Genomic DNA, 18,012 nt, shown 5'->3' with positions numbered 1-18,012 from the left:
CGACGCCCACTGCCGAAATTATTGGGGTTGTTCTTAACGTTGTCAGTTTTTTTGTTTTTTTTTGTTTTGGTTCAATTAGCGTAAGGTAGGCCCCACAGCCGATCGGAACCGGCAGTTCGGCAGGCCTGCGCGCGACACATGGTAGGGGTGGCGACGACAAGGCTTGACAGGCCATGCCATTTCATGCGGGGGGCGTTGGGTAGCCAACCCATGGTCATATGGCATGGCTCAAACGTGGCTTATATACTTTTAGGCGTTATAAGCTAACGGATGCGATCATACCAACTCACATGCACCGGATCCCATCAAAACTCCGAAGTTTAGCGAGTTTGGACGAGAGTAGTACTAGGATGGGTGACCTCCTGGGAAGTCCTCGTGTTGCATCCCTTCTTTTTTTGCCTTGTTGACGTATCAATTGTCGTGGGCGTTTGCTTTCCGTCATCTTATTCATCTGGATGTCTTTGTTTTATCACGACCCCTTGGCGCAGCGTGACAATCGGGGCACACTATGATTAAATACTCCTAGAAAGCCTAGGATTAACGAAGGAATTAAAATTGGAAAATAACACAGTTACCAAAAACTTCAAAAACTGGATTTCGGGCTAGTAAACGACGTCGGATGCCCGAAAAAGCCCACGACTCATGGCAACGCAATGAGTTTTACTCGCGACGCCGTTGCCTTCGAATCGACGGTTCGTGGGCCCAATTCTGGGGTCGGAGCCCAGACCAGCGGTTTGCCCGATTTGCCGTTGCACGCGCGTCGGTCCAGCTCCTCTACAATAACTTACGCCATCTGTCCTACATCACCCCGTGGAGCTCGTCTCCAATTAACCGGGCACCGCAAACGAACGAAAGCGAAAAAACAACAGGTCTCGACGCCCACTGCCGAAATTATTGGGGTTGTTCTTAATGTTGTCAGTTTTTTTGTTTTTTTTTTGTTTTGGTTCAATTAGTGTAAGGTAGGCCCCACAGCCGATCGGAACCGGCAGTTCGGCAGGCCTGCGCGCGACACATGGTAGGGGTGGCGACGACAAGGCTTGACAGGCCATGCCATTTCATGCGGGGGGCGTTGGGTAGCCAACCCATGGTCATATGGCATGGCTCAAACGTGGCTTATATACTTTTAGGCGTTATAAGCTAACGGATGCGATCATACCAACTCACATGCACCGGATCCCATCAAAACTCCGAAGTTTAGCGAGTTTGGGCGAGAGTAGTACTAGGATGGGTGACCTCCTGGGAAGTCCTCGTGTTGCATCCCTTCTTTTTTTGCCTTGTTGACGTATCAATTGTCGTGGGCGTTTGCTTTCCGTCATCTTATTCATCTGGATGTCTTTGTTTTATCACGACCCCTTGGCGCAGCGTGACAATCGGGGCACACTATGATTAAATACTCCTAGAAAGCCTAGGATTAACGAAGGAATTAAAATAGGAAAATAACACAGTTACCAAAAACTTCAAAAACTGGATTTCGGGCTAGTAAACGAAGTCGGATGCCCGAAAAAGCCCACGACTCATGGCAACACAATGAGTTTTACTCGCGACGCCGTTGCCTTCGAATCGACGGTTTGTGGGCCCAATTCTGAGGTCGGAGCCCAGATCAGCGGTTTGCCCGATTTGCCGTTGCACGCGCGTCGGTCCAGCTCCTCTCCAATAACTTACGCCATCTGTCCTACATCGCCCCGTGGAGCTCGTCTCCAATTAACCGGGCACCGCAAACGAACGAAAGCGAAAAAACAACAGGACTCGACGCCCACTGCCGAAATTATTGGGGTTGTAATTAACGTTGTCAGTTTTTTTGTTTTTTTTGTTTTGGTTCAATTATCGTAAGGTAGGCCCCACAGCCGATCGGAACCGGCAGTTCGGCAGGCCTGCGCGCGACACATGGTAGGGGTGGCGACGACAAGGCTTGACAGGCCATGCCATTTCATGCGGGGGGCGTTGGATAGCCAACCCATGGTCATATGGCATGGCTCAAACGTGGCTTATATACTTTTAGGCGTTATAAGCTAACGGATGCGATCATACGAACTCACATGCACCGGATCCCATCAGAACTCCGAAGTTAAGCGAGTTTGGGCGAGAGTAGTACTAGGATGGGTGACCCCCTGGGAAGTCCTCGTGTTGCATCCCTTCTTTTTTTGACATGTTGACGTTTCAATTGTCGTGGGCGTTTGCTTTCCGTCATCTTATTCATCTGGATGTCTTTGTTTTATCACGACCCCTTGGCACAGCGTGACAATCGGGGCACACTATGATTAAATACTCCTAGAAAGCCTAGGATTAACGAAGGAATTAAAATAGGAAAATAACACAGTTACCAAAAACTTCAAAAACTGGATTTCGGGCTACTAAACGACGTCGGATGCCCGAAAAAGCCCACGACTCATGGCAATGCAATGAGTTTTACTCGCGACGCCGTTGCCTTCGAATCGACGGTTCGTGGGCCCAATTCTGAGGTCGGAGCCCAGATCAGCGGTTTGCCCGATTTGCCGTTGCACGCGCGTCGGTCCAGCTCCTCTCCAATAACTTACGCCATCTGTCCTACATCACCCCGTGGAGCTCGTCTCCAATTAACCGGGCACCGCAAACGAACGAAAGCGAAAAAACAACAGGACTCGACGCCCACTGCCGAAATTATTGGGGTTGTTCTTAACGTTGTCAGTTTTTTTGTTTTTTTTGTTTTGGTTCAATTATAGTAAGGTAGGCCCCACAGCCGATCGGAACCGGCAGTTCGGCAGGCCTGCGCGCGACACATGGTAGGGGTGGCGACGACAAGGCTTCACAGGCCATGCCATTTCATGCGAGGGGCGTTGGGTAGCCAACCCATGGTCATATGGCATGGCTCAAACGTGGCTTATATACTTTTAGGCGTTATAAGCTAACGGATGCGATCATACCAACTCACATGCACCGGATCCCATCAGAACTCCGAAGTTTAGCGAGTTTGGGCGAGAGTAGTACTAGGATGGGTGACCTCCTGGGAAGTCCTCGTGTTGCATCCCTTCGTTTTTTGCCTTGTTGACGTTTCAATTGTCGTGGGCGTTTGCTTTCCGTCATCTTATTCATCTGGATGTCTTTGTTTTATCACGACCCCTTGGCGCAGCGTGACAATCGGGCCACACTATGATTAAATACTCCTAGAAAGCCTAGGATTTACGAAGGAATTAAAATAGGAAAATAACACAGTTACCAAAAACTTCAAAAACTGGATTTCGGGCTAGTAAACGACGTCGGATGCCCGAAAAAGCCCACGACTCATGGCAACGCAATGAGTTTTACTCGCGACGCCGTTGCCTACGAATCGGCGGTTCGTGGGCCCAATTCTGAGGTCGGAGCCCAGATCAGCGTCTTGCCCGATATGCCGTTGCACGCGCGTCGGTCCAGCTCCTCTCCAATAACTTACGCCATCTGTCCTACATCACCCCGTGGAGCTCGTCTCCAATTAACTGGGCACCGCAAACGAACGAAAGCGAAAAAACAATAGGACTCGACGCCCACTGCCGAAATTATTGGGGTTGTTCTTAACGTTGTCAGTTTTTTTGTTTTTTTTTGTTTTGGTTCAATTAGCGTAAGGTAGGCCCCACAGCCGATCGGAACCGGCAGTTCGGCAGGCCTGCGCGCGACACATGGTAGGGGTGGCGACGACAAGGCTTGACAGGCCATGCCATTTCATGCGGGGGGCGTTGGGTAGCCAACCCATGGTCATATGGCATGGCTCAAACGTGGCTTATATACTTTTAGGCGTTATAAGCTAACGGATGCGATCATACCAACTCACATGCACCGGATCCCATCAAAACTCCGAAGTTTAGCGAGTTTGGACGAGAGTAGTACTAGGATGGGTGACCTCCTGGGAAGTCCTCGTGTTGCATCCCTTCTTTTTTTGCCTTGTTGACGTATCAATTGTCGTGGGCGTTTGCTTTCCGTCATCTTATTCATCTGGATGTCTTTGTTTTATCACGACCCCTTGGCGCAGCGTGACAATCGGGGCACACTATGATTAAATACTCCTAGAAAGCCTAGGATTAACGAAGGAATTAAAATTGGAAAATAACACAGTTACCAAAAACTTCAAAAACTGGATTTCGGGCTAGTAAACGACGTCGGATGCCCGAAAAAGCCCACGACTCATGGCAACGCAATGAGTTTTACTCGCGACGCCGTTGCCTTCGAATCGACGGTTCGTGGGCCCAATTCTGGGGTCGGAGCCCAGACCAGCGGTTTGCCCGATTTGCCGTTGCACGCGCGTCGGTCCAGCTCCTCTACAATAACTTACGCCATCTGTCCTACATCACCCCGTGGAGCTCGTCTCCAATTAACCGGGCACCGCAAACGAACGAAAGCGAAAAAACAACAGGTCTCGACGCCCACTGCCGAAATTATTGGGGTTGTTCTTAATGTTGTCAGTTTTTTTGTTTTTTTTTTGTTTTGGTTCAATTAGTGTAAGGTAGGCCCCACAGCCGATCGGAACCGGCAGTTCGGCAGGCCTGCGCGCGACACATGGTAGGGGTGGCGACGACAAGGCTTGACAGGCCATGCCATTTCATGCGGGGGGCGTTGGGTAGCCAACCCATGGTCATATGGCATGGCTCAAACGTGGCTTATATACTTTTAGGCGTTATAAGCTAACGGATGCGATCATACCAACTCACATGCACCGGATCCCATCAAAACTCCGAAGTTTAGCGAGTTTGGGCGAGAGTAGTACTAGGATGGGTGACCTCCTGGGAAGTCCTCGTGTTGCATCCCTTCTTTTTTTGCCTTGTTGACGTATCAATTGTCGTGGGCGTTTGCTTTCCGTCATCTTATTCATCTGGATGTCTTTGTTTTATCACGACCCCTTGGCGCAGCGTGACAATCGGGGCACACTATGATTAAATACTCCTAGAAAGCCTAGGATTAACGAAGGAATTAAAATAGGAAAATAACACAGTTACCAAAAACTTCAAAAACTGGATTTCGGGCTAGTAAACGACGTCGGATGCCCGAAAAAGCCCACGACTCATGGCAACGCGATGAGTTTTACTCGCGACGCCGTTGCCTTCGAATCGACGGTTCGTGGGCCCAATTCTGAGGTCGGAGCCCAGATCAGCGGTTTGCCCGATTTACCGTTTCACGCGCGTCGGTCCAGCTCCTCTCCAATAACTTACGCCATCTGTCCTACATCACCCTATGGAGCTCGTCTCCAATTAACCGGGCACCGCAAACGAACGAAAGCGAAAAAACAACAGGACTCGATGCCCACTGCCGAAATTATTGGGGTTGTTCTTAACGTTGTCAGTTTTTTTGTTTTCTTTTGTTTTGGTTCAATTATCGTAAGGTAGGCCCCTCAGCCGATCGGAACCGGCAGTTCGGCAGGCCTGCGCGCGACACATGGTAGGGGTGGTGACGACAAGGCCTGACAGGCCATGCCATTTCATGCGGGGGGCGTTGGATAGCCAACCCATGGTCATATGGCATGGCTCAAACGTGGCTTATATACTTTTAGGCGTTATAAGCTAACGGATGTGATCATACCAACTCACATGCACCGGATCCCATCAGAACTCCGAAGTTAAGCGAGTTTGGGCGAGAGTAGTACTAGGATGGGTGACCTCCTGGGAAGTCCTCGTGTTGCATCCCTTCTTTTTTTGCCTTGTTGACGTTTCAATTGTCGTGGGCGTTTGCTTTCCGTCATCTTATTCATCTGGATGTCTTTGTTTTATCACGACCCCGTGGCGCAGCGTGACAATCGGGGCACACTATGATTAAATACTCCTAGAAAGCCTAGGATTAACGAAGGAATTAAAATAGGAAAATAACACAGTTACCAAAAACTTCAAAAACTGGATTTCGGGCTAGTAAACGACGTCGGATGCCCGAAAAAGCCCACGACTCATGGCAACGCTATGAGTTTTACTCGCGACGCCGTTGCCTTCGAATCGACAGTTCGTGGGCCCAATTCTGAGGTCGGAGCCCAGACCAGCGGTTTGCCCGATTTGCCGTTGCACGCGCGTCGGTCCAGCTCCTCTCCAATAACTTACGCCATCTGTCCTACATCACCCCGTGGAGCTCGACTCCAATTAACCGGGCACCGCAAACGAACGAAAGCGAAAAAACAACAGGACTCGACGCCCACTGCCGAAATTATTGGGGTTGTTCTTAACGTTGTCAGTTTTTTTGTTTTTTTTTTGTTTTGGTTCAATTATCGTAAGGTAGGCCCCACAGCCGATCGGAACCGGCAGTTCGGCAGGCCTGCGCGCGACACATGGTAGGGGTGGCGACGACAAGGCCTGACAGGCCATGCCATTTCATGCGACGGCATCCCATTTCATGCGGGGGGGCGTTGGATAGCCAACCCATGGTCATATGGCATGGCTCAAACGTGGCTTATATACTTTTAGGCGTTATAAGCTAATGGATGCGATCATACCAACTCACATGCACCGGATCCCATCAGAACTCCGTAGTTAAGCGAGTTTGGGCGAGAGTAGTACTAGGATGGGTGACCTCCTGGGAAGTCCTCGTGTTGCATCCCTTCTTTTTTTGCCTTGTTGACGTTTCAATTGTCGTGGGCGTTTGCTTTCCGTCATCTTATTCATCTGGATGTCTTTGTTTTATCACGACCCCGTGGCGCAGCGTGACAATCGGGGCACACTATGATTAAATACTCCTAGAAAGCCTAGGATTAACGAAGGAATTAAAATAGGAAAATAACACAGTTACCAAAAACTTCAAAAACTGGATTTCGGGCTAGTAAACGACGTCGGATGCCCGAAAAAGCCCACGACTCATGGCAACGCGATGAGTTTTACTCGCGACGCCGTTGCCTTCGAATCGACGGTTCGTGGGCCCAATTCTGAGGTCGGAGCCCAGATCAGCGGTTTGCCCGATTTACCGTTTCACGCGCGTCGGTCCAGCTCCTCTCCAATAACTTACGCCATCTGTCCTACATCACCCCGTGGAGCTCGTCTCCAATTAACCGGGCACCGCAAAAGAACGAAAGTGAAAAAACAACAGGACTCGACGCCCACTGCCGAAATTATTGGGGTTGTTCTTAACGTTGTCAGTTTTTTTGTTTTTTTTTGTTTTGGTTCAATTATCGTAAGGTAGGCCCCACAGCCGATCGGAACCGGCAGTTCGGCAGGCCTGCGCGCGACACATGGTAGGGGTGGCGACGACAAGGCCTGACAGGCCATGCCATTTCATGCGGGGGGCGTTGGATAGCCAACCCATGGTCATATGGCATGGCTCAAACGTGGCTTATATACTTTTAGGTGTTATAAGCTAACGGATGCGATCATACCAACTCACATGCACCGGATCCCATCAGAACTCCGAAGTTAAGCGAGTTTGGGCGAGAGTAGTACTAGGTTGGGTGACCTCCTGGGAAGTCCTCGTGTTGCATCCCTTCTTTTTTTGCCTTGTTGACGTTTCAATTGTCGTGGGCGTTTGCTTTCCGTCATCTTATTCATCTGGATGTCTTTGTTTTATCACGACCCCGTGGCGCAGCGTGACAATCGGGGCACACTATGATTAAATACTCCTAGAAAGCCTAGGATTAACGAAGGAATTAAAATAGGAAAATAACACAGTTACCAAAAAATTCAAAAACTGGATTTCGGGCTAGTAAACGACGTCGGATGCCCGAAAAAGCCCACGACTCATGGCAACGCAATGAGTTTTACTCGCGACGCCGTTGCCTTCGAATCGACGGTTCGTGGGCCCAATTCTGAGGTCGGAGCCCAGATCAGCGGTTTGCCCGATTTGCCGTTGCACGCGCGTCAGTCCAGCTCCTCTCCAATAACTTACGCCATCTGTCCTACATCACCCCGTGGAGCTCGTCTCCAATTAACCGGGCACCGCAAACGAACGAAAGCGAAAAAACAACAGGACTCGACGCCCACTGCCGAAATTATTGGGGTTGTTCTTAACGTTGTCAGTTTTTTTGTTTTTTTTTGTTTTGGTTCAATTATCGTAAGGTAGGCCCCACAGCCGATCGGAACCGGCAGTTCGGCAGGCCTGCGCGCGACACATGGTAGGGGTGGCGACGACAAGGCCTGACAGGCCATGCCATTTCATGCGGGGGGCGTTGGATAGCCAACCCATGGTCATATGGCATGGCTCAAACGTGGCTTATGTACTTTTAGGTGTTATAAGCTAACGGATGCGATCATACCAACTCACATGCACCGGATCCCATCAGAACTCCGAAGTTAAGCGAGTTTGGGCGAGAGTAGTACTAGGATGGGTGACCTCCTGGGAAGTCCTCGTGTTGCATCCCTTCTTTTTTTGCCTTGTTGACGTTTCAATTGTCGTGGGCGTTTGCTTTCCGTCATCTTATTCATCTGGATGTCTTTGTTTTATCACGACCCCGTGGCGCAGCGTGACAATCGGGGCACACTATGATTAAATACTCCTAGAAAGCCTAGGACTAACGAAGGAATTAAAATAGGAAAATAACACAGTTACCAAAAACTTCAAAAACTGGATTTCGGGCTAGTAAACGACGTCGGATGCCCGAAAAAGCCCACGACTCATGGCAACGCAATGAGTTTTACTCGCGACGCCGTTGCCTTCGAATCGACGGTTCGTGGGCCCAATTCTGAGGTCGGAGCCCAGATCAGCGGTTTGCCCGATTTGCCGTTGCACGCGCGTCGGTCCAGCTCCTCTCCAATAACTTACGCCATCTGTCCTACATCACCCCGTGGAGCTCGTCTCCAATTAACCGGGCACCGCAAACGAACGAAAGCGAAAAAACAACAGGACTCGACGCCTGTTGTTAATAATATGTTAACTCGCAATTGTACGGGGCAATTAGTAGTATAGCAAGACAAGTACGAGGTCGTACCCACGAAGACTGAGAAGTTCAAATTAGTTATGTACTTTAGATTACCAAATTCAAGAAGTTAGGAAGTTAAATCTAAAACAGAATTTAAAGCAAGAGTGAGTTTGAAAACAAATGTAGCAAGATTAAAATGAACTTTGAAGTGAGAATGCTTGTGATTATAGAAAGAAATGAACAAACTGAAATTGCAACGGAAAGCAAGTAAACAAAAGTAACAAAGGGTGGTTTTGAAAGTTAAAACACAGGTTTGGAGACTAGGGCATTCGATTCACCATAACAATTCAATTCTGGGTTATAAAGATTCAAGTAACAAGTCTAATTCAGATTCAAAGATTGATTCTAGCTAAAGTATGATTAGGCCATGGTGTTTGGTCCTAACCTTGTGTTCCTAATTCCCTAATTTGATCATTTGTTGTCTAACCTAAAATTAAGCATTAGGAACCCATTAAGCATAGAAGAACATTTTAAACAACCAAGTATGTATCTAATCCCTGTTGTCGAATGTCCATACATACTCTTCCTATTCATAGTTCAATTCGAATTAAAGCATGGTGTATACTCTTAATTCAAACCAAGATAGTTAACAAACAAGTTCTAATGGTGATCAATCATTCAAACAAGCATGTTAACTTATAAGCATAATGAATAAGAACATGAATCATGAATCAAACTTGAAACTCCAAACTTATAAACCCAGAATATTCATGTTAGGTTACATCGAAGCCCTAGTTATGGATTTAGCTACTCATAATGGAAAAGAGACTTGAACAGAAATGAGAAAACATAATGAATGCAATAAGAGTAGAAAAACCCTTTTTCTGAAGTTCTTGTGGTGTCCAAGGCTTCTCCAAGTGCTTCTCCACTTCTAATGCTTCTCCAAGAGCTTCCCCACTTCTAGAAAGATGTATGAAGGATATGGAGGTGATTTGGGATGAGTTTGAGTGAGTGGTGATGGCTAAGGAAGATGAAATTCGTAGGGAAATGGAATAGAAGTTTGCTGGAGTTGTTTTGGTGATTGTTGGAGTGTTTGGGATTGTGAGAGTGTTTGAGGATGGTTGGAGTGAATTGTGGGGGTTGTGAATCTCAGGATTTGTTGTGTCTTGAATGTGGAATGGATGTGGTATTTATAGGGAGAGGGGAGTGATAAATCTGAATTCAATATGGCTAATGCATACAACACTTGCATTATAAAAGATGAATTGGTTGATGCACTTCACTAATGCATACAACACTTGCATTATAAAATCTGAATTGGTTGATGCACTTCAGCAATAAATCCCACCAGCAGCCCTAGCTCATCTTCATGTCACCATGACCAAGCCTCCAACCAGCTACAATAGCTCATGCCTAGCTCACCATGACCAAGCTTCCAACCAGCTCATCCTGAGGTCAGCATGACCAGCAACTTCAAGGGCTTACAACTTGGGCTAGGCTGAATCAAATGAAGACTTAAAGATGTCCATTGTGAAGTTCAGAATGTGTATGATCCAACCACACAAGTATTGGCCCAATCCAAGCTCGGAGGAGGAAGTTAAGGCCGAAACAAATTGCTAACTCAGTTTGCTCGCTGACAAAATCCATCCTGAGCATGGTTCTGTGTTTGCTAGGTGACGGACTCCAGATTTATCCAATGAGGCTGAATTTTGGATATGTTATAGTACACACCCATTGGAACAACTTTCATGAAGACTGTTGCCTCATCCGAGCTATGTAGGTTGCTGAAACGAAGCTTGCAATATGACCTACGGAACTGGACTGGCAGGGGGCTGTAGCCAAAATGAGTTTGTCTTTAAGCTCTTCTTCTCTTCATCCAAATTAGGCCTTAACATGCATGAATTGCATGAATTATGCTCTCTTGCTCTTTTGGCCTACAAAACACACAAAGGGAGGCAAATAACTCAAAATTATAAGAAACTAAGCAAAAGAAGTAAGTAAATTGGGCATGTATATGTATGAAATTATGAGCTTAACACACCCCCAAACTTAGATTTTGCTAGTCCTCGAGCAAAACAAAAGAGAAACAAAGATAAAAACAAAACAAGAAGTTAACTAGACCACTTTCGTAGGTAACTCGATTGCATTGAGCATATGCAACAAGCCTTTAAACCTCTAGGCATCCCTAGTAGGAGGAGTTGTGTCTCCTGAGGGTTTAACAGATACGATACCCACAAACGTTTTTCTAACTCTACAAAACAAAATGGTTAGAAAAACAACTTTGAAATCAACTAATGAAAATGAAAGAAAGTTTTAGTCATACCTTCAACACCATAGAGTTGCCAAGATAGGTCATCAATCAGTGTGTACAAGTGGAAGCTATAGCTCAAAGGCACACAGTTTCAAAGCAAGCACACTCAAACCTTGAATAGAGAACATGCTTCGACTCTAATTCTCACAGATAACACTCAATCACTCAGAACCTATGTTTTAATTCTCTCAAGAAAGCATAAGTGAGTGTATGAAATAGAAGCACAAATTTGGTTAGATCTCATGAAAGGAATTAAATACTAAGAATAGAGATACACACATACTTACCAGCACCCATGAATACATCCTCAAAGATCAGCTAGGTCTTTCACAATGTTGTAATGAAAGGCTAAGGTTTAGGGGAAATGGAAGAATTGGAAGGAAAAACAAATAACTTAAGAACATACCAAGGTTGCATGCTTCATTAATCTGCAAGGCATCATTGATTTAGATTGGCATGGCAGCAAACTTCATGGTATCACCTGGCATGGACTTTATTTTTCACACTTAGATCAAATCGAAACACTTTCATCTTCGTTGATTTGATCTGCATCTTCATTAACTTCATTGCCCAGATTCACACCAAATTTCATTTAGGTACACGGCAGCAACTTCCTTGCATCAAACTTTATCTTGGCACACCTTGGTATATTTCTAAGTTATAGGGTATGGCTACAAGAGGTTAAGTATCTCAGATTGAGATACAAAGGTAGGGAAAATGATGAGGGTGATAAAAGAAAAGGCTTTGAGTGTTTGGCTTCAAGAGGGCTAATGGAACACACATATGGGTAGGGTGAAAAGAAAGCATAAAGAATGGTTATACACACATAGCCTAGCATCACTTCAATGAGTTCATTCATGAATGAGAGCAAGCATATGATATCTGCAAAAGAGAATCATCCTTAGTATTCGATCAAAATGAAATGATGAGATCAATTAGAGTGAATTGAAGAAAATAAGTATGGATGAGAAATAGAACACTTTAAACCCTCTCAAGAAAGCAATTAGGCTCGATATAGCTCACTAGGGTAGTCTCCACTATTTTCCTTCAAGAATTTGAGCATGGTACTTTAGCCACCAGAATTCTAAGAGCCAAAGCTTTGTGAAGTGCAAAATTCTGATATGAAAACCTCAATGGCAGCTCCATAGCATCGATTGTATGACATTTAGAAAAAAAAATTAGTGACAAATGAACGAAAATTGAAACACAAATGAATGAAATTTGAAAACCTTCCCCCCAGACCTGAATTAAACATTGTCCTCAATGTGAAAGCATACAAAAGATGATTGAGAACAAACAAATGATAAAGGGAAAAGTTTAGAAGAAGGTTTAGGAAAAAAAAGAAAAAAAAAAGAAAAAAAGAATATATAAGCAACTCATGGATGACCAGTTAAGGGCCTCAGAAAACACAGCCAGGGGATCCGGGAAGGTTGGAGGGGTCACAATGGTCCCGCTTAAAACCCAAACTTCTTAGACACCGAAGGTGTCGCCTAAAGAACTCCTAGACACTGTATTGACGGAGGTGCTCACTGGGGTTACCAAAAGTTAGCTTATATGAATTTTTTTTTTTTTTTAAATTTTTTTTTAATTTTTATATTTATTTATTTATAAAAAGGAACAGAAACTTAAAAATAAAAACAAAACAAGTAAAGAGAAAGGATTGAAATGCTTCCCCTTGATGCGATTAGGTCGATTGCTACCAAGCACCTTCTTCTTGAACACATGGGTTGCCTCCCAAGAAGCGCCTTAGTTACTGTCTTGGCAAGACATTGTGCAATCAGCTAAGTTGATGGTACGAAGGGAAGTTGATCTACCACATGGCCAGTTTGGATGCCAGCTGAAACTCCCTCATAGAATGGCTTTAAACGTTGTCCATTTACTTTGAAAGTCGAGCCATCTTTAGGGTTTTGAATCTCCACAGCTCCATAGGGAGAAACATTGACCACGGTGAATGGGCCTTGCCATCTAGACTTCAATTTTCCTGGAAAGAGACGCAAACGTGAGTTAAACAAAAGAACTGACATACCTTTGGAGAACTCTTTCCGTTGAATGTTTCTGTCATGGTAACTCTTGGTTCGTTCTTTGTAAAGCTTTGCATTCTCATAAGACTCATGTCTAATTTCTTCCAATTCATTGAGCTGAAACTTTCTTGCATGGCCTGCCTTGTCTAGATCAAAATTTAACTTCTTGATGGCCCAAAAAGCATTGTGTTCAAGCTCCATTGGCAGGTGACAAGCTTTCCCAAACACAAGACGATAAGGGCTCATTCCAATGGGAGTCTTATATGCAGTCCTATAAGCCCATAATGAATCATTGAGCTTAGCTGCCCAATCTTTCCTTGTATTGTTCACCACATTCTCCAGGATGTGCTTAATTTCTCTATTGCTTATTTCCACTTGACCAGAAGTTTGCGGATGATATGGTGTAGAGACTCGATGGGTGATGTTGTACTTCTTCATGAGTGCTTCGAATGGCTTGTTACAGAAGTGGCTGCCTCCATCACTAATGACAGCCCTTGGAGTACCAAACCTTGTGAAAATATTATCCTTCAAGAACTTCAGCACCACCTTATAATCATTGGTTTTGGTGGCTATGGCTTCCACCCATTTAGACACATAATCAACAGCAACAAGTATGTAAGTATAACCAAAGGAAGATGGGAATGGTCCCATGAAATTAATACCCCACACATCGAAGAGCTCCACAACAAGTATGTTATTCAATGGCATTTCATTCCTGCGACTTATGTTCCCCATCCTTTGGCACCTATCACACTTAACACAAAAATTAAATGCATCTTTAAATAGAGTGGGCCAAAAGAAACCAGATTGCAGAATTTTAAGTGCTGTTTTCTTAGCTCCAAAGTGACCTCCACAGGCCAATTCGTGGCTATGCCTAAGTATGCTTTCTTGCTCTTCTTCTGGAACACATCTTCTGATGAGTTGATCCGGGCAATGCTTGAATAAGAAAGGTTCATCCCATACATAATGTTTCACCATGGAAAAGAACTTCTTCTTATCCTGAGAAGTTAGATCATTTCTAAGAACACCACAAGCAAGATAATTAACAAAATCAGCATACCATGGCTCTTTGACTTGGGCAGCATATAGTTGTTCATCAGGGAAAGTCTCATTCAAGGGTAGCACAGCTCCTCCTTTTTCTTCAACCACAATTCTGCTCAAATGATCAGCTACCACATTCTCACATCCCTTCTTATCTCGAATCTCCAAATCGAATTCTTGCAGCAAGAGAATCCATCTAATCAAGCGTGGTTTGGCATCCTTCTTAGTGAGCAAGTATCTAAGGGCTGCATGGTCAGAATAAACAATTACTTTAGAACCAACAAGGTAAGAACGAAATTTTTCTAAAGCAAAAACCACAGCAAGCAACTCCTTCTCTGTTGTGGAGTAGTTGATTTGAGCATCATTCAAGGTCCGGCTAGCATAATGAATCACATGGGGCAGCTTGTTCTTCTTTTGACCTAAAACTGCACCAATAGCAAAGTCAGAGGCATCACACATTATTTCAAATGGTAAAGACCAATCCGGAGCTATGATAATAGGGGCTGAAGTTAGCTCCCTCTTCAAGGTAGAAAAAGCTTCCATGCAAGCTTCATTAAACTCAAAAACAGCATCCTTAGCAAGGAGATTACACAATGGCCTTGTAATGCTTGAGAAATTTTTGATGAACCTTCTATAGAATCCAGCATGACCTAGAAAGCTTCTAATTCCTTTAACAGAGGTAGGGGGTGGAAGATTTGAGATGAGATCGATCTTGGCTTTATCCACTTCGATTCCCTTGCTTGAAATCACATGGCCTAGCACAATGCCTTGTCTCACCATGAAGTGACACTTCTCCCAATTCAAAATCAGATTTGTTTCCTGGCATCTTTTAAGCACTAGAGACAAGTGGTGAAGACAATTATCAAAAGAGGAACCAAAAACTGAAAAATCATCCATAAATACCTCAATGAATCGTTCCACCATATCTGAAAAGATTGACATCATGCATCTTTGGAAAGTTGCTGGGGCATTGCACAAACCGAATGGCATCCTTCTATAAGCAAACGTACCAAATGGGCATGTGAATGTGGTTTTCTCTTGGTCTTCCGGAGCAATGGGAATTTGATTATAACCTGAAAAACCATCAAGAAAACAATAGTAAGCATGGCCAGATAAACGTTCAAGCATTTGATCAATAAAAGGTAAGGGGAAATGATCTTTTCTAGTGGATGTGTTCAACTTCCTGTAATCAATGCAAACTCTCCAACCAGTGACAGTTCGTGTAGGAACTAGCTCATTCTTCTCATTCTTCACAACGGTGATTCCGGACTTCTTTGGAACAACTTGCACAGGGCTCACCCACTTAGAATCTGAAATTGGGTAGATGATTCCTACATCGAGTAGCTTTAAAACTTCAGCTCTAACCACCTCTTTCATGTTGGGATTTAGCCTCCTTTGGGCATCACGAGATGGTTTGCTGTCTTCTTCCATTAAAATCCGGTGCATGCACATGCTTGGACTAATTCCTTTGATGTCTGCTTTGGTCCACCCAATGGCTGTTTTATGCTCTTTTAGAACTTTAATTAAGCTCTCTTCTTCATGTGAGGAGAGACCTGCAGCAATTATAACAGGGAGAGTTTCGTTAGCACCCAAATATGTATATTTAAGATTATTGGGAAGAGGTTTAAGTTCTAGCTTTGGTGGGATGACAATGGATGGCTCCAATTTCGTGGATGATGGTCCAAGAGGCTCGATTGGTGGCCTAAAGGATGGTGGGTATGGCGGAAACACTTCTAAGGCAGCCACCACTTCTTGGAACTCCGGTTCACAAAGATCTTCCTCTTCTTGTGTTAAGACAGCTTCTAGAGCATCATTAGACTTTCTCTGCAAAATTTTGGAAGAAACCTCATGATCCACAACATCAATTGAAAAGCAAGAATCAAGAGAGATAGAAGGTTGAGATAGAGCATTAAGCATTTTAAATTCAACAGTTTCACCCAAAACAGTCATGGAGAGGGTGCTATCTTTCACTTTGATGATTGTGTCTGCAGTGGCCATGAATGGTCTGCCTAGGAGAATGGGATCAACACGATCTCCATTTGGATTGTCTTCCATGTCCATCACTACAAAATCAGCAGGGAGAATTAGTGTATTAACTTGAACTAGAATATCTTCTACAATACCTTTTGGATATTTTATAGAATGATCAGCTAGTTCAAGTCGCATTGAAGTCTTCTTCATCCCTTCTAAGCCAAGCTCTTGATAAACTGAATATGGCAAAACATTGATGCTTGCTCCCAAGTCCAACATGGCTCTTCCAACCTTCTTGCCTCCAATGTTAATGGGAATGTCAAAGCTGCCAGGATCATCTAGTTTTGGTGGAAGTTTCCTTTGCAATACAGCACTTACATTCTGGTCGAGCTTTACTCCTTCATTTGGAGCGAAATTGAGCTTGTGAGTTTTCAAGTCCTTGATGAATTTTCCATATGCAGGAATCTGTTCAATAAGATCAAGCAAAGGCAAATTGATATTAACTTTACTCAAAATATCATAAATCTCTTTAAAAGCCTTATCTTGCTTTGCTTTCTTAAGACGGCCTGGAAATGGAATCTGTGGAACATATGGAGCGGGTGGCACGTATCTATCTTCTTGAAGATGTGGTGGCACAAATTTGTCATCCCTTTTATGCAATTGGAATTGATCGGATTTCTGAGAATCTGATTTGGCCTTAGGAGCATATTGAGAAGTTTTGAGTTGTTCTCCTTCCGTAGCCATGGTCTCCTCGTCTTTATCTTCTACAATCACAACATCATTTGAAAGATTAGAATCATCTTTATTATCAATGATCTTACCTGATCTGAGCACATGAATGGCCTTGGCTTCTGGGTTCTTTGGATTGATCTCAGTTTGGCTTGGCCATTTCCCAGGCACTCTTTGAGTTATTTCAGCAGCTATTTGGCCTAATTGGACTTCCAATTTGGAGATGGCAGCTTGTGTAGTTTGCTGAAAATTGGATTGGTTGATTGCCATCTGCTTCACTATATCTTCCAATGATGATGATGATTGTTGTGGCCTTTGGAATGAAGGGGGATTTGCTTGATTCTGGGTATTTCTCCATGAAAAGTTTGGATGATTCCTCCAACCTGGATTATAACTTTGAGAGTATGGATCATTTCTTGGACCTTGGTTGTAGGAATTTACCAACTTAGCTTGCTCTTGCACAAATTCTGGATATCCACCCCCAAGTGTTCAAGCTGTGGTAGCATGGTCATGAGATTCACAAATGCTACACACTTCCTTCGGAGGGCTTCTTGAGTTTAATGCAAGAAGAGCATCTAGCTTTTGTTCCAGTTTTGAAATCTGCACACTAGAAGCATCATTAGAACCACTAATAACACGTTTACCTCTTGTATCCGTATGTTGGGTCTCCATTGCTATCTCCTCAAAGAGTTCGTACGTTTCTTCTGGAGTTTTGGTTTTAAAAGAACCACCTGCAAAATTGGTGACTATATTATGACTAGAAGGGGTTAGTCCTTTATAAAACATACGCATTTGAAGCTTCAATGGAATCCCATGATGAGGACATTGGTTGAGCAACCCATTGAATTTCTCCCATGCTTCACAAAACGATTCATCATCTTGCTGTGCAAATAACAAGATCTTGTCCCTAAGCATGTCGGTCTTTTGTGTGGAGAAGTATTTTTCCAGGAACTTCTTTTGAATGGCAGACCATGTAGTGAGTGAACCAGGCTTCAAAGAATTCAACCAATACTTCGCCTTATCCTTTAAAGTGTATGGAAACACTCTCATTCGAAGTTGATCTTCTGTCACACCTGTCAAGGGAAAAGAACTCACAACATTAAAAATATCCTTTATATGAGTCAATGGATCTTCATTAGGTAAACCATAAAAGGAAGGCAGCATATTAAGATGAG

General features: G+C 44.3%; 9 non-coding genes and 2 pseudogenes across 9 annotated transcripts; all 11 read left to right on the top strand.

Annotated features, from left to right (window-relative positions):
• The first annotated feature begins 268 nt into the window (after window positions 1-268).
• On the top strand, window positions 269-387 carry LOC148291324 (5S ribosomal RNA; annotated as a pseudogene).
• A 755-nt stretch (window positions 388-1,142) lies between these two features.
• LOC148291323 (5S ribosomal RNA) lies at window positions 1,143-1,261 on the top strand. Its single transcript, XR_015827110.1, has one exon. It is a non-coding gene; the product is annotated as a 5S ribosomal RNA (ribosomal RNA).
• Window positions 1,262-2,014: 753 nt separating this feature from the next.
• Window positions 2,015-2,133, top strand: LOC148291322 (5S ribosomal RNA). The gene has a single exon (XR_015826996.1). It is a non-coding gene; the product is annotated as a 5S ribosomal RNA (ribosomal RNA).
• Window positions 2,134-2,886: 753 nt separating this feature from the next.
• LOC148291321 (5S ribosomal RNA) lies at window positions 2,887-3,005 on the top strand. The gene has a single exon (XR_015826952.1). It is a non-coding gene; the product is annotated as a 5S ribosomal RNA (ribosomal RNA).
• A 754-nt stretch (window positions 3,006-3,759) lies between these two features.
• LOC148291320 (5S ribosomal RNA) lies at window positions 3,760-3,878 on the top strand (annotated as a pseudogene).
• A 755-nt stretch (window positions 3,879-4,633) lies between these two features.
• LOC148291319 (5S ribosomal RNA) lies at window positions 4,634-4,752 on the top strand. Its single transcript, XR_015827109.1, has one exon. It is a non-coding gene; the product is annotated as a 5S ribosomal RNA (ribosomal RNA).
• Window positions 4,753-5,506: 754 nt separating this feature from the next.
• On the top strand, window positions 5,507-5,625 carry LOC148291318 (5S ribosomal RNA). The gene has a single exon (XR_015827685.1). It is a non-coding gene; the product is annotated as a 5S ribosomal RNA (ribosomal RNA).
• Window positions 5,626-6,401: 776 nt separating this feature from the next.
• Window positions 6,402-6,520, top strand: LOC148291317 (5S ribosomal RNA). Its single transcript, XR_015826684.1, has one exon. It is a non-coding gene; the product is annotated as a 5S ribosomal RNA (ribosomal RNA).
• Window positions 6,521-7,274: 754 nt separating this feature from the next.
• LOC148291316 (5S ribosomal RNA) lies at window positions 7,275-7,393 on the top strand. The gene has a single exon (XR_015827671.1). It is a non-coding gene; the product is annotated as a 5S ribosomal RNA (ribosomal RNA).
• Window positions 7,394-8,147: 754 nt separating this feature from the next.
• LOC148291315 (5S ribosomal RNA) lies at window positions 8,148-8,266 on the top strand. Its single transcript, XR_015826659.1, has one exon. It is a non-coding gene; the product is annotated as a 5S ribosomal RNA (ribosomal RNA).
• A 9,379-nt stretch (window positions 8,267-17,645) lies between these two features.
• On the top strand, window positions 17,646-17,752 carry LOC148291314 (small nucleolar RNA R71). Its single transcript, XR_015827184.1, has one exon. It is a non-coding gene; the product is annotated as a small nucleolar RNA R71 (small nucleolar RNA).
• The last annotated feature ends 260 nt before the right edge of the window (window positions 17,753-18,012 follow it).

The sequence above is a fragment of the Prunus avium genome, chromosome 8, assembly GCF_965620075.1.
Source record: "Prunus avium chromosome 8, drPruAviu1.hap1.1, whole genome shotgun sequence".
Taxonomy (NCBI): Eukaryota; Viridiplantae; Streptophyta; class Magnoliopsida; order Rosales; family Rosaceae; genus Prunus; species Prunus avium.
This window is presented reverse-complemented; position numbering and strand designations above follow the sequence as displayed.